The sequence below is a fragment of the Peromyscus californicus genome, unplaced genomic scaffold (genome assembly GCF_007827085.1).
Source record: "Peromyscus californicus insignis strain IS unplaced genomic scaffold, ASM782708v3 Scaffold_5__1_contigs__length_169319896, whole genome shotgun sequence".
NCBI classification, from domain to species: domain Eukaryota; kingdom Metazoa; phylum Chordata; class Mammalia; order Rodentia; family Cricetidae; genus Peromyscus; species Peromyscus californicus.
The window spans coordinates 6,668,433-6,681,215 of record NW_026294573.1 but is presented as its reverse complement, the minus strand read 5'-3'; the positions used below and the strand labels follow the sequence as shown (position 1 = coordinate 6,681,215).

At 51.0% G+C, this 12,783-nt stretch overlaps 1 protein-coding gene across 3 annotated transcripts in view; it reads right to left on the bottom strand.

Annotated features, from left to right (window-relative positions):
• The window catches only part of LOC128096272 (GDH/6PGL endoplasmic bifunctional protein), a 29,890-nt gene extending 17,812 nt beyond the window's left edge, over positions 1-12,078 (bottom strand). The window contains exons 1-3 of one of the 3 annotated variants that reach the window (XM_052715630.1): positions 11,781-12,078; positions 6,809-6,980; positions 5,284-5,422 (exon numbers count right to left, since the gene is read on the bottom strand). The gene's annotated coding sequence lies outside the window, so the exon portion shown is untranslated. The remainder of the gene's footprint in view (positions 1-5,283; positions 5,423-6,808; positions 6,981-11,780) is intronic. The other 2 variants (XM_052715629.1, XM_052715632.1) reach the window with 2 other exon arrangements.
• Between the last annotated feature and the right edge of the window lie 705 nt (positions 12,079-12,783).

The following is a 12,783-nucleotide window of genomic DNA, read 5'->3' as shown; positions in this document are numbered from 1 at the left end:
CTGCTGCCTCTCAGCCACTGTTTTCAGGAAAGCTGACGGTATAAAATGATATTCACAGGTGCCGATCACAAAACCAAACGTTCTCAGTCTGATCTCACTGGATCCAGACCAGAGCCCTGACGACTCACACAGGACAGTTTGACTACAGTCCCCTTGCACATGGGAAGGCTGAGGTGCCTTGGAATGAAGCTTCCACAGTGACAGAGTGGCAGCTGGGTCCTGGCAATCGCTTGGCCTTCCACAGGCAAACATGCCTGCCTGGCTAGCTTTGTCAGCCCGACGTGTGGCAGCTGGTACATCTGAGAGGCAAGAGGCCTGAGTCAAGTCACAGGGACCTGGGTATTTACTGGGCTGGTTCTCTGTTCTAGCCCAGGGTTGTGTTTCTATCACCATAGTCCTCCAGCTCTCCATGAAGCCCGGCTTTGGGAAAGGGCCGAAGGAATGGAGAGGGCAGGAACCGCAGCTAAGGGAGGTAAAGGTGGAAATAGGGGCAGTGTGGAGGTGGAAAGGTGAACAGGGAACTACAGAAACTGGCGGGACACCGTTCATAAACCAGACAGCATGAACAGAATAAATATGACCACACAGATGGGAAAGGGGATTAGAGATCATGGAGCGTACCAGAGGCCCCACGGAGTTGACCAGCCTACCAGCACTGTTCTGTTGGGATTACATTTGCCTGTTTGTTTGACTGTTGCTGTTACTGTTATTGTATGAAACAGGGTCTTACTCAGTAGCGCGGCCTGGCCTCACACTCATGGCAATCCTCCTGCCTCAGCCTCTGAAGTACTGGGATTGCAGGTGTGAGCCATGCACCCGATTTGACCTGGTCCTAGCCTTCCTTCTTCATCTCTCCGGGGACCCGCCACCAAGATGGCTCTGGTGACACCCAAGTGGGACAAGGACCCAAACACAGTGTCTGTGCCAGCGTCCACAGGGCACAGACACCTCCGTCCATTCAAAGCACGTGAGAGGCCCCAGTCGTCCTCTCCTGCCCACCCTGTATCTCTGTTCCCAAATACACAGACAGACTCCAGGGCATTCCGTTTTCCTCTGCTTCCCAATTCCCGTCCTTGGCACCTGAGCCTTTCTTTCTCGCTGGCACCAGCTCTGCCCCAGGGGAGGAAAAGCTGCAAGGTCAGGGCAGGAGAAATCCGAAGCCCAGAGAACAGCCTGGAGAAGGAGGAGGAGCCAGCTGGCAAGCTGCATCCCAAACTCCTGACCCGGCCCTGGGAGCCAGGGCTCGGGATGTGCTGGTACAGAAAGAAGCTGGGAGTCTCAAGGGGCTGTCAGGTGGGGGATCCCAAGGCCACCTCTCTAAGGACAAGGTTGGATGGCACCTGACCCACACTGCCTTCTGGTCCTCTACCACACCATTTTCCTTGGACAACATGTGTGTTCTGGACCTAGTGCCCAAGTCAACCAGTCTTCTCTCTTGCATTCCCAGAACTCTTGAAGCAAACAGCATTGGGAATTTCAACAGAACTGTTTACAGTGTGATTACTAAACACCTACCGTAACTACTCTTTCTGAAGTCAGCGTGGGTGGCACACATTGTTCTAACTTTCTTTTTATTTATTCTTTGTGTCTTTCACATCATGCCTCCCAATCCCACCCATCTCCCTCCCACCCCCACCTCCAGAATAAAACAAAATAAAATTTTGAGAAATATTTTTTCTTTATCAGTAAACCCCTTTATCCATACATTTTTACATGCAGGCATTTATCACAAAGAATCATTGGTCTGGTTCAAGGCCCCTGGTCTCTGCTACACCATCAATGCCAGACCCTAGACACCCTGTTGCTGCCCTGTGTCATAGAGATCCTGCAGCCTTGGGTCCACGGGATCAACCCCACCCCCACCTCTCACCCTCCTGCTCCAGCAGATCACAGATAGGGTGGATGTTGGGGTGGGTCAACACAGAGAACAGCCTGGAGAAGGAAGTTCTGGGCCTGGGTAGTTGCAGGGTTGGTCAGCCTGCCAGCTCTCCCCTGTCTTCACCACTAGGGTGAGCTCTCCAGCACTGCCTGGCTAGTTCACCCTTTGCAGTGACAAGCAAGGGGCGGGGCCGGTTCTCCCACTTTCACATCCTCAGGGTTGGTTCTCCCACATCCACACCTCCTGGGCCAGCTCTACTGTGCTGCCCAGCCATGGCACAGGGGCCACTCTCCTGAGTGCTGCAGCTGGTGAGGGGCAGGGACAGCTCTCCCACTCTTATGACTTCTTCCACCTGCCTCAGGCACTGATGGGAGGGGGGAGTGGAGGGCATCTCTCCTCTGCCCATGCTGCCACATGACAGATGAATAATGGGGACAGCTCTCCCATGCTCACAACTCTGGGGCTGACTCACTCACACGTCCACCAACAGGGTCAGCTCTACTGTGCTGCCCAAGCGAGGTGCAGGGCCTGCTCTCCTGAGTGTTGCAGCTGCTTGGGGGCAGGGACAGGTCTCCTGCTCTCAGGATCTCAGGGCCAGCTCTCCCATCTGTCTCAGGTGTTGATGCAGGGAGGGGAGAATGTGTTACTTGTTTTTCATTATGATCCTGTTTTTTAACCTTAACAGCATCGCTCAAGCTGTACTGTGAGCTTGAGTTCCCTGGGGAACTGTTTAAAATGCAGATTCTGATGGAGAAGATAAAGGAGAGGCCAAAGCTGACAGCTGGGCCCAAGGAGCATACTTCCAGCTGCCAGGTTCCAGAGCACTGAGCACAGAAGGCATCAGCATCAAAACATGCATGCCTGGGGCTGGAGAGTCAACTCAGTGGCTAAAAGCACTAGTTGCTCCCAAAGTTAGATTCCCAATACCCACATGGCAGCTCACAACTGTTTGTAACTCCAATCCCAGGGGATCCAATGCCCTCTTCTGGCCTCTGTAGATACCAGGCATGCATATAGTGCATGCAAAACACCCATACACACCAAGAGAAAAAATAAAACATGCACATGCCGGCCTGGCCTCCTGCTTCCATCACCAGGTCAGAACAATGCTGCTGGAGCTTCCCTCCGACACTTTAGTTCCCTTCTCCTGGTCATAAATGGCTCCAAGTAAGCCCTGTGCTGACTGTGGTAGCCAACATGAATGAGCTGACTTAGCGGTGCTGCCTGGCCCCACTGGTTCTGATTCTCATAAGACAGCTGTGTTGTAGGTTGTTGTTTGTTTTTGCTCTTTTCTAGGGGGCCCGCCACCCAGCTCCCAAACAAATCACACACAGAGGCTTATTCTTAATAAGCCTTAGCTCGGCTTGTTTCTCGCCAGCTTTCCTTAACTTATCCCATCTGCCTTTTGCCTCTGGGCTTTTCCCAGTCTCTTACTTCTGTAAATCTTACTCTTACTCTGTGGCTTGCTGTGTATCGGGGTGGCAGGCCCCTAATGTCTTCCTCCTTCTCAATCTCTCTTCCCAGATTTCTCCTTCTATTTTTTTCTCTCTGCCCACCAGCCCTGCCTGTCCTTTCTCCTGCCTCGCTATTGACTGTTCAGCTCTTTATTAGACCATCAGGTGCATTAGACAGGCACAGTAACACAGCTTCACAGAGTTAAATAAACGCAACATAAACAAAAGTAACACACCTAAAAATAATATTCCCCACACAGTTGAGGAGACTAGGAGGAGGAATGAATTATGAAGCCATAAAGCTCCAGTCACCATGCTAAACCCTCTTTCTTAGTCAATCATGACCCGGGGGAGGGGGTGTGGGCGAGGGGGTCCGAAGCACTGGGCTTAACCCTCCTTCTAGCTACAGGACCTTTGGAAAATAGTTAATCCATTTGGGTCCTGACTTCTTCATCTATAAAACATGCCAGAAACCAGGCACGGTGGCTCATGCCTATGATCTTAGCACTTGGGAGGTTGAAGCAGGAGGGTCAAAAGTTCAAGCCAGCTTGGGCTACAAATGGAGTCTGAGGTCAGTCTGGATAACTTAGACCCTGTCTCAAAATTAAGAATGAGAAAAGGGCTGAAGATCCCAGTCAGTGGTAGAGCATTTGTCTATCGGGGGTGAGGCCTGGGTCCAGTCTCTAGTACATTAAAAAAAAAATCCTGACAGATTCTGCTGACCTGAAAGAGGGAAGCGTTGTAAAGATGAGTAGAGATGAGGTTTGTGACCCAAACCAAAGCAAAACAAAAACATGCACAACCATGTATGAGGTCACATGCCTGTCATCCCAGCAGTCAGAACGCTAAGGCAAAATTACTAAAAGTTCAAGCCCAGCCTCGGCTACATAGTAAGACGGTCTCCAAACCAAAAAACAAACAATAACACTCTCTCTCTCTTTCTCCCCCCCCGCTCCTCCCACCCTCTCTTTCTCCCTCTCTCTCACTCCCCACCCCCAGATGGATGAGATGACTCAGTGGGTAAAGGCACTTCTTACTACTGAGCAGCATGGTGACCCAATTGCAGTCCCTGGAACCGCATGGTAGAAGGAAATTTGACTCCATTGAATTTGTTCCCTGAGCCCCACATGCATGCCATGGCAGGTAAATGGGTATGCATGCATGTAACACACACCAAATAAGAGTAATAAAAAGTTTTTTTAATGAATACTAGACACATATTAACTAATTAGACGACTCAAATGGGCCAGGTATGGCGATGTGCCCCTGTAACCCAGCACTTGGGAGGTGAAATTAGGGAGGTCAGAAATTCAGAGTCAGCTTCAAATATAAGTAGTTGGAGGCCCTGTCTGGAGGGGGGAGGGGAAGAAATTTAAATATAAAGTGATGTCCCACCCCAGAGTGGCACAACACCATTGCTGAGATACTGACCATTCCTCTGGGCTACAGAGCCAACCCCACCAAGCACTCTGGTGAGCAAAGTCTGTTACCAATCTCACAATCAGCTTAGCCTGTAGTGGGTAGCTATTCCAGCTTTGATCTGGAAGTTTCAACCCCCACTGAGGCTTCGGTAACTGTCACACCTACAAGACGGGGCCAAGGGAGGACCCTGAAGACCTGAGATCCGGATGTGCCAGCTCTCTTGGTTCCTGGACCCTGGATGCTGGAGGTAGACCGAGCAGAGTTCTCCAGAGAACACCGCCGGACTGCACCACACCTTTTCCAGACCCTATAAGCTATCCCTTCATTTGTAAATTACCCCACAAGATAAACCTCCCTTTTAACTACATGGAGTGGCCTTAATAATTTCACCAATATCAGTCTCCCAGGATGAGGACAGTGAGAGCTGAGCCTGGCTCTCCACCCTGCAGCTGCACCTCCCGCTGCTGCAGAGGCTACCTTTGAGGGGTTTCGCACTGACTGAGAGGAAGGGGCTATGAAACAACCTACCAGAGCTGGGCACACGATGCTGGATGTTGGTCAAGAGGCAGGAAACCAAATGCCCACTTAGGAATTTTCTTCTCCCTTGCTTTCTTCTTTGTCTAATTAAGCGATCAGTCAGGAAACCATTGCTAAACAGTCCGAGAAGCTGGAGAGAAGGACAGAGATGTCAACATGGACACTGGAAAACATCTTTCTCAGCCATACTTTTACCCTCATCCTCCATAATCACACAACCTTGAAGAGGGCATTTAATCTGGCAAGGTCTCAGCTTCCTCCCCAGGGAAGTAAACTAAGTATGTCCAGGTAGTTTACTGGCCCTTGGTCCCATGCTTTCCAGGGAGGTCCCCACTCCACTATCAAGGAGATGCCACCACCTATCTATATAGGCAGGGAAGTGCTAGGGGAGACAGAGACCTCTGTGGGTCACAGGGCCAAGAGATATAAAGCCAAGTCTACAACCTGGTCTACAGAGTGAGTTCCAGGACAGCCAGGGATACACAGAGAAAGCCTGTCTCAGAAAACCAAACAAGCTAAGGAGAGTGTGGAGAATACAATTTCATATATAACAAATTGTGTTGTTCAAGAAACGGCTGGAACAGGACATGGTGACTCAAGCCTACAATCTCAGCCGTTGGGAGTCAGGAGGATTGTGAGTTCAGGGTTAGCCTGGGCTACATAGCAACCCCAAATCAAAAGAAAGAAAAGCAAGGAAAAATAAGAGAGAGGATAGAGGCTGGAGAGAAGGCTCAGAAGTTTAGAGCATTTGCTGCTCTTGCAGAGGGCCCAGTCCCAGCACCCACATGGTGGCTCACAACCATCCTTAACTCCAGTTCCAGGGAAACCTACACCAAGCATCACATGGTGCTCATATGAACATGCAGGCAAAATACTCTAACACACAAAATAAAATAAGTAAAAAAGAGGTGGAGTCAGCAAGCAGGAAAACAGGTGGGCCTCCTCTGGGTGACAACGCACCGCTCTGACAGGCTCAATTTAGAATTAGGACTGAGTGTGCACACAAGGATCTTATTTCAACACTCTTGGCTCTCCAACTCCCAACTAAGAAAGGCCCTGCTAACATTCCAAAAGGTGAAAGACTGACTTGGTCATGGTGAACAGAAGAGTCCAGTTCCGTCTTCCATTTACTCTTATAGGAAAGGGGGACATGGCCAGCCAGCCTACAGCTGTCCCTGCCCAGGCCAGCAGAGAAAGAAGCATGGGGCTGGTGCTGTTGGCTAGCCATAGCAGTGAGAGGGAAAATCAGGGGTCATTACACACACACACACACACACACACACACACACACACACACACACACACACACTCTTTCCTAGCTCCCACAGATGCCTTGACAAAGCTGACTCCTGGGGGCGGGGCTAGAAGAAGGGATGCTCCTCAAATCACGGCCCAGAAATCTGGACTTTTTAAAAGAACTGGGAAGGAAGCAAGAATTCAAATGAAAGAACATTTATAAAACCATCCCTACCAGCCAAAGGTCCCCTCTAGTTCTGAGGTCCGATGTCAGACTCACCAGTGCAGGCAAACAGGAGTGTCAATCAACCTTGAGCTGCATTTGGTCCTCTGCGGCCAATCTGGGGACCTGGGCTTCCAGACCAAGCTCTTCTCTACACTCAAAGAGCCCTTTCCCTGGCCTCCTCAGATGGCAGCTGGAAGCAGTGAGGGCACCCAAAGCCCCTTTGTACCTGTTTGCAAGATTTGATTGCTAAATTTCTGGGTGTTTTCCCAACGGGTTGTCAAGCATAGCCATTACCAAATCAAAGTTAGATGAATGAATAACCAACTGAATTCTATTAAGAACAAAGGTCAATACGCCTCCTACATAGTAGCTGTTCAAAGTTGACCAGCCAGTTGCTATCTGTGTGGCCAAGGCTGTATTTCCAGTTTGGACTCCCCCACCTCACCTCTAGAGTGGTCAATCAACCCACACTCTGATCCTCTGGTCACATTAGTTGAATGCTGACTAGGCTTAACCACATCAAAATCCAACTGGTTTACTGACCAAAAAATCTAGCTTCTTCCCTCCCCTCCCCCTCCTCTTCCCTTCTTTCCTCTCCCCTCCTCTTCCCTTCTCTCCTTCCCTTCAGGTTTGTGTTTCTTTGTTTTTGAGACAAAGCATCTCCACCTAGCCCAGGCTGGCCTCCACTTGCCATCCTCCAGCCTCATCCTCCCTGGCACAGGGATTACAGGCACGTACCACCACACCTCTCAACCTGCTTCAAATGCAGTTCCCACAAGCCCCCGTAAACGTACACACGTTCAGATCACAAACCTTAGAGGTGTCTGGTCTGTTGGAAAACACTAATGTCGACCTTCAGGTTATATTTGGGGGCAGCTATAGGTCCCCATCACCAGGCCTGATAACCTGAGTTCAGCTCACAGGATGGAAGGAGAGATCCAACTCCAGTACCTGTCCTTTGATCTCCACATGTGGACACACGTGTGCACACACAAACACAGTAAAAGTTACAGAGGTTTGGAGCACAGTGTTCTGCTATCACCTCCGCCTGCTTGACTACAGAAGGCCCTTCCTCCCTCTTACAGCTTCCTCTGGCTCCTGCAGAGTTGAGTCGGCCCAGGGGCCAAAGCGACCCTCCCAGGGTTGGTATCATGCCAGTTCTCTGTTCACAGGTCTGTCTGGAGGGGCGACACAGTCTAGCTTCTCCCTATCACCTCTATGACCTCTTGTACTATTCTGCCCATCCTCCTGCCTCCAGCCTTTGTACTGGCTCTTGTCTCTGTCTGGCCTACTTTCCCCCACAGGTGCCCACATGGTGCATTCCTTCACTAACTGCAGCAAGACCATTTGCTCAGTCGGGCTCTCTCAGACCACTCCACAAAATACTAGAACTGCCACTCCACTTCATGCCTCCTCCCCGCTCTACTTCCCTCTGTAGTTTTTTCTTCCCCTCCCTTCCTGCCTCCTCCCCCCCTCCCTCCCTCCCTTCCTTCCTTCCTTCCTGGCTTCATGGATCCTAGGCTGCCCTCAAACTTGCTATGTAGCTGAGGATGACCTTGAATTTCCCTGAAATTATTTTATGTGTGTGGGTGTTTTGTATGTTTGTGTGCCACACACATGCCTGGGGCCTGCAGAGGCCAGAATAGGGCTTGGGGTGCTCTGGAATGGGAGTTATAGACAGGTGTGAGCTGCCATGTGGGTGCTGCGAATTGAACCCAGGTCCTCTGGGAGAGCAGCCAGTGCTCTTAACTGCTGAGCCTTCTCTCCTGCCCTATGAACTTCTGCTCTCCCCGCCCCCCCCCCCACCGTCTCCTGAATGCTAGGGTGACAGGCATGTGTCACCAGATTTAGTTTTATGCAGTGTTGGATGTGTAACATATGCTAGGCAAACACTCCACCAACTGAGCTACATCCCCAGCCCTAGGTCTCTAACACTTCCGAGGACCCTGTATGATGATTACATGGAGCTTGCTTACTGCCTGCCACTCTTTCTCCCGAGAAATCAAGTCCAGCCTGAACAAGGAGAGGTACGTTCATCTTACTGCAGCATCTCCAGCATCCCAAACAGGGCCAAGCAGTCAGCAAGCCCCAGTGATGTCTGCTAAACAAATACCATTTGCACAGGATCGCTGTAACCTCAGTACAAGATGCCTAGGACTGAATGATGGCATGAAAACAATACGTTGTAATGGCCACTTCAGGCACTGTGACACTGCAACCCACCAGCAGCTGCTTCTTGCTTATACCAAGACTATTAGTAGTGTGAGCTATTTATGGTGCATACGCCATATGCCAAATGCTAGGCCTCTTTTACTCCTCCCACAATTCTGTGAGGTAGGTACCATCGTCAACCATTTGTGTAGCAGAGAACTAAGACACAGAAAGGTCAACTACCTTGCTGAAGGTCAGACAAGTCAGAGGTGACAGAAATGGTTATAGTACTAACCTCCAATGCCGCTATCAAATGTGAGGCTAAAGGCTAAGACACTGAGTATACAATCTGGAATTCAACTCTGTGCCTCCCTGCAGCTGGGTGACCCAAGACGGTATTTAACTTCTTTGTTCCTCAACCACAGAACAGAAAAGCAAGTCCATTATAAGCACACACGAAGATGATCCGTGTAAGGCACTTTAGCGCAGTGCTTGGCAAGCCGTAGGCTCTCATGAAATGCTAGCTTCTACCCCTGAACATGAGCATCATGAAGGCACTTCCCACAATGCCTCAAATACAATTAACCACCTTGCTACAGGAAAACTGCAAGGCACGGCTCCTAAGAGCTCAGCTGGCTCCTCTGATCACGCTGACTGAAGAGCTGCAGGGCTGGGATGGCCCCTTCTTAGATCTTGAGAAATCTACCATCTGGCCAGAAGAAGAGTATGACAGCCGGGTTATGTCTGTAATTCCCTAACTGAAGAAGCTGAGGGAGAAGGATTGAGAGCTTGAGACCAGCCTGGGATACAAAACAAGACCTTGTCCCAAAAAACCGCAACAGGGCTGGAGAGATGACTCAGCAGTTACGGGTGCCTGCTGCTCTTGCAGAGGACCTGAGTTCCATTCCCAGCATGTACACTGCAGCTCACAACCATCTGTAACTCCAGCCCTCGCCTGGCCTCCAAGGGTTCCAGGCACATATGTGGTACACAGATATGCACGGAGATAAAACACCTAACCACACATATACAATAAATAAGTAAAATGAAAACAAAACAAATGGGGGTGGGGGAGGGGAGGACTAGAGAATTTGCTCAGCAGTTAATAGCATTTGCTGTTCTTGTAGAGACCTAGGTTCAGTTCCTAGCACCAACATGGCAGTTCACAGTAACTCCAGCTCCGGGGGCTCCAGCTCCCTCTTCTGTTCTCCACAGGCATGCACACACGTACACACGTACATACAAATAAAATAAACGGGGCTGGAGAGATGGCTCAGTGGTTAAGAACACATGCTGCTCTTGCAGAGGACTCAGGTTTGATTCCCCACGTCCACACGGTAGCTCATAACCATCTATAGCTCCAGTTCCAGGAGCGCTCAAACCCTCTTCTAGACTCAGTGAACACCGCACACACCGCATACTGACATGCAGGCAAAATACTCACACTCACATTTTTTTTAACCTTTAAAAAATAACACATTATTTGAAAAGAAATAAAAACTGGGCTGTAGCTCACAGGTTTGGGGCTTGCCTAGCATGGATGATGTCCTAGGTGGGAAAAAATGACACCAAAGAGTCAAAAGAGGAAGGCTGTAAGTGTGTGGCGCTAACCCCCCGGCTTCATTCTAGATTATTTTCCCTGGCTGTAAAATGGGGACAAACAACCTCATTTTAATAGCTGGCCAGAAGAAAGCAGATCAGGGAACAAAACATACTTCGTGAGGCCATGATGTAAGAGATCTTCCTGACTTTACAAACCAGGACAGCTGCTCTAGCAGGTCTGGAGGACTGCGCCACAGATGCTAAAGCAGTCTTCGTAAGTCTCCTTTTCGGTTTTGTTTTAGTTGGAGAAAAGAGTGTGGCTAGGTAGCCCAGGCCGGCCTGACTCAATGTTCTGCTGCAGGCTCAGAAATGCTGGGATAATGGGTGGGCCCTACCAGCCCATCTTTCCTTTCCTTTTTAAATGGTCCCTGATCTACCCAAACAGCCAATAGTAATCTGTTGTTTTCAGTTAAACTGTCTTGTATAAAAAAAAAAAAATTGTTGTTGTTGTTGTTAAATCCAAAACTCTTTTAAAATGAGCCATGCTCAAGTCAAACACAACATTTTTTTTTAAGGTAGGGTCTCATTGTGGGACTAGCCTAGAGTGCTCAGAGATCTTCCTGCCTCTGCCTCCTGCCTCTGCTCCTCTCCCTCCAAGTGCTGGGATTAAAGGTGTACACCACTACGCCCTTCTTAAACAGGCGCTTTTCTGTGATGTGTTCCCAAAGTAAAGATGAGCCTCATCAACTCAAAAGAGTCGGTCAGCCATGCTTCACGGCAGACTATAGGGGTCCTGGTTTTCCAACTGGTTACCTTTTAAGGGCCACGAAGGAAGGGGTGGACTACCTACTAAATCAGCTGTATGGAACTTTCAGTTCTTTGCTTCCGGCTAAGCATTCAGGGCTGGGAAAGCCGACTTTCAGAGGCTCCATGCCTCTGGAAAAGAATTTGCGGGGTCGGTATTTAGAGAACGCTCATGCGATAGCAGCTGCCAAAGTTTAAGCATTGGGAAATCACCAGCTCACTCTCTGCGGCACGTTCCCGGAAGCCTAGGGACAAGGGCGCGCTGGGCCCCCAGGGCTGCCAGGGAAGGGGCCTGGCCGCCTCCTACTGGCCCGCCACCTAACTGCACCGCATCCCCAGGCCCTGCAGGGGTAGGGTGGGGTGGGGTGGGGAGATGATGCCTTTATTCCGCGCAAGGAGGGGCGTGCGGGTGGAGGGTCGGTGACTCGGGCGAGCAGTTGGACCCCAGCCACCCCCGTGGCCAGCTGAATGGCGTGCCTTCGAGTGCAAGAAGTACGCAGCCCAGAGCAAGCAGGGGGGTGCAGCTTACTTCATCTCGCTCCTCCGGGAAGTGGCCCGGGCTGGCTAACAGGACAGGCGACAGGCGGCTGGGGCGTTGGGGGGACCTGGGACCCCCTGCCCGTGCTTCGTCTTCGGCAGGTGCGCGCTTCACGCGGGGCCGCGCCTCGGTGCTCCGAGAGCGCCCGGGCGCGAGGCCAAGTTCTGCCTGGGACGCCGCAGTTTTTCAGGCTGCGTAGCGACAGGGCCCAGCGGGCAGGCCTCAGGCCACCGCGGCCCCGCGCTGCGCTCACTCGGGCGCCAGGAGCGCGCGCAGCGGGGCCAAGGGCGAGGCGCGCGGAGGAGGCGGGGCCTCGGGCCTGGGCACGCCCCCTATCTCGCGGGCGCGGTGGCGGAGGCGGGGCCTTCGAGTGCTTCCTGGCGTCCTGCTGCTAGGCTTGCATGCATGGTCTTTTCTCTTACCTGAGTCATTCTCTCAGTGGCAGGGCTGCCCTGCTGCGCGGAGATGCGCGTGTGCCCCTGAAGATGCTAGGGGTGGAGATAGTGGATGTGTCATTGAGAAGATTCAGAGGATGAGCAGTGTCCCTGGCTTGTGGTCTGGAACCTTTCCCAGGTCTCATGGTCCCTCATCTGTAGAGTGAATAGCTTGATCCACTAGGCATTCCCGTACCCAGAGGAGTGAGTTAAAAGCTGGGAGTGCACGCTCTTGCTACACCTTCGCCAGTCAGCTCCAGATCTCTGACACCCCCTAATTTACAGAGTCTTGGGACTGTTTCTGTGTTCTTCTGTAAATGAAGGTAGTGAGAGTGTGGGCCAAAATTTAACTGTCAGATGATGAGCGTTAGCTTGTGCCTGTGTGGCTTTAAGTAAGATGGGAAATAAAACGATGCTTTAGGTAGAGAGCAGCAAGTGTTTAAAAGACAGCTCTTGGCTCCATCCCACGCCTATCCATTTTGATGTCCTGTTCTCAACCTCATGCCCATTTTAATTCTAACCCTACAGTGTCCCCCATGACCCCTGACACTGAAGATGAA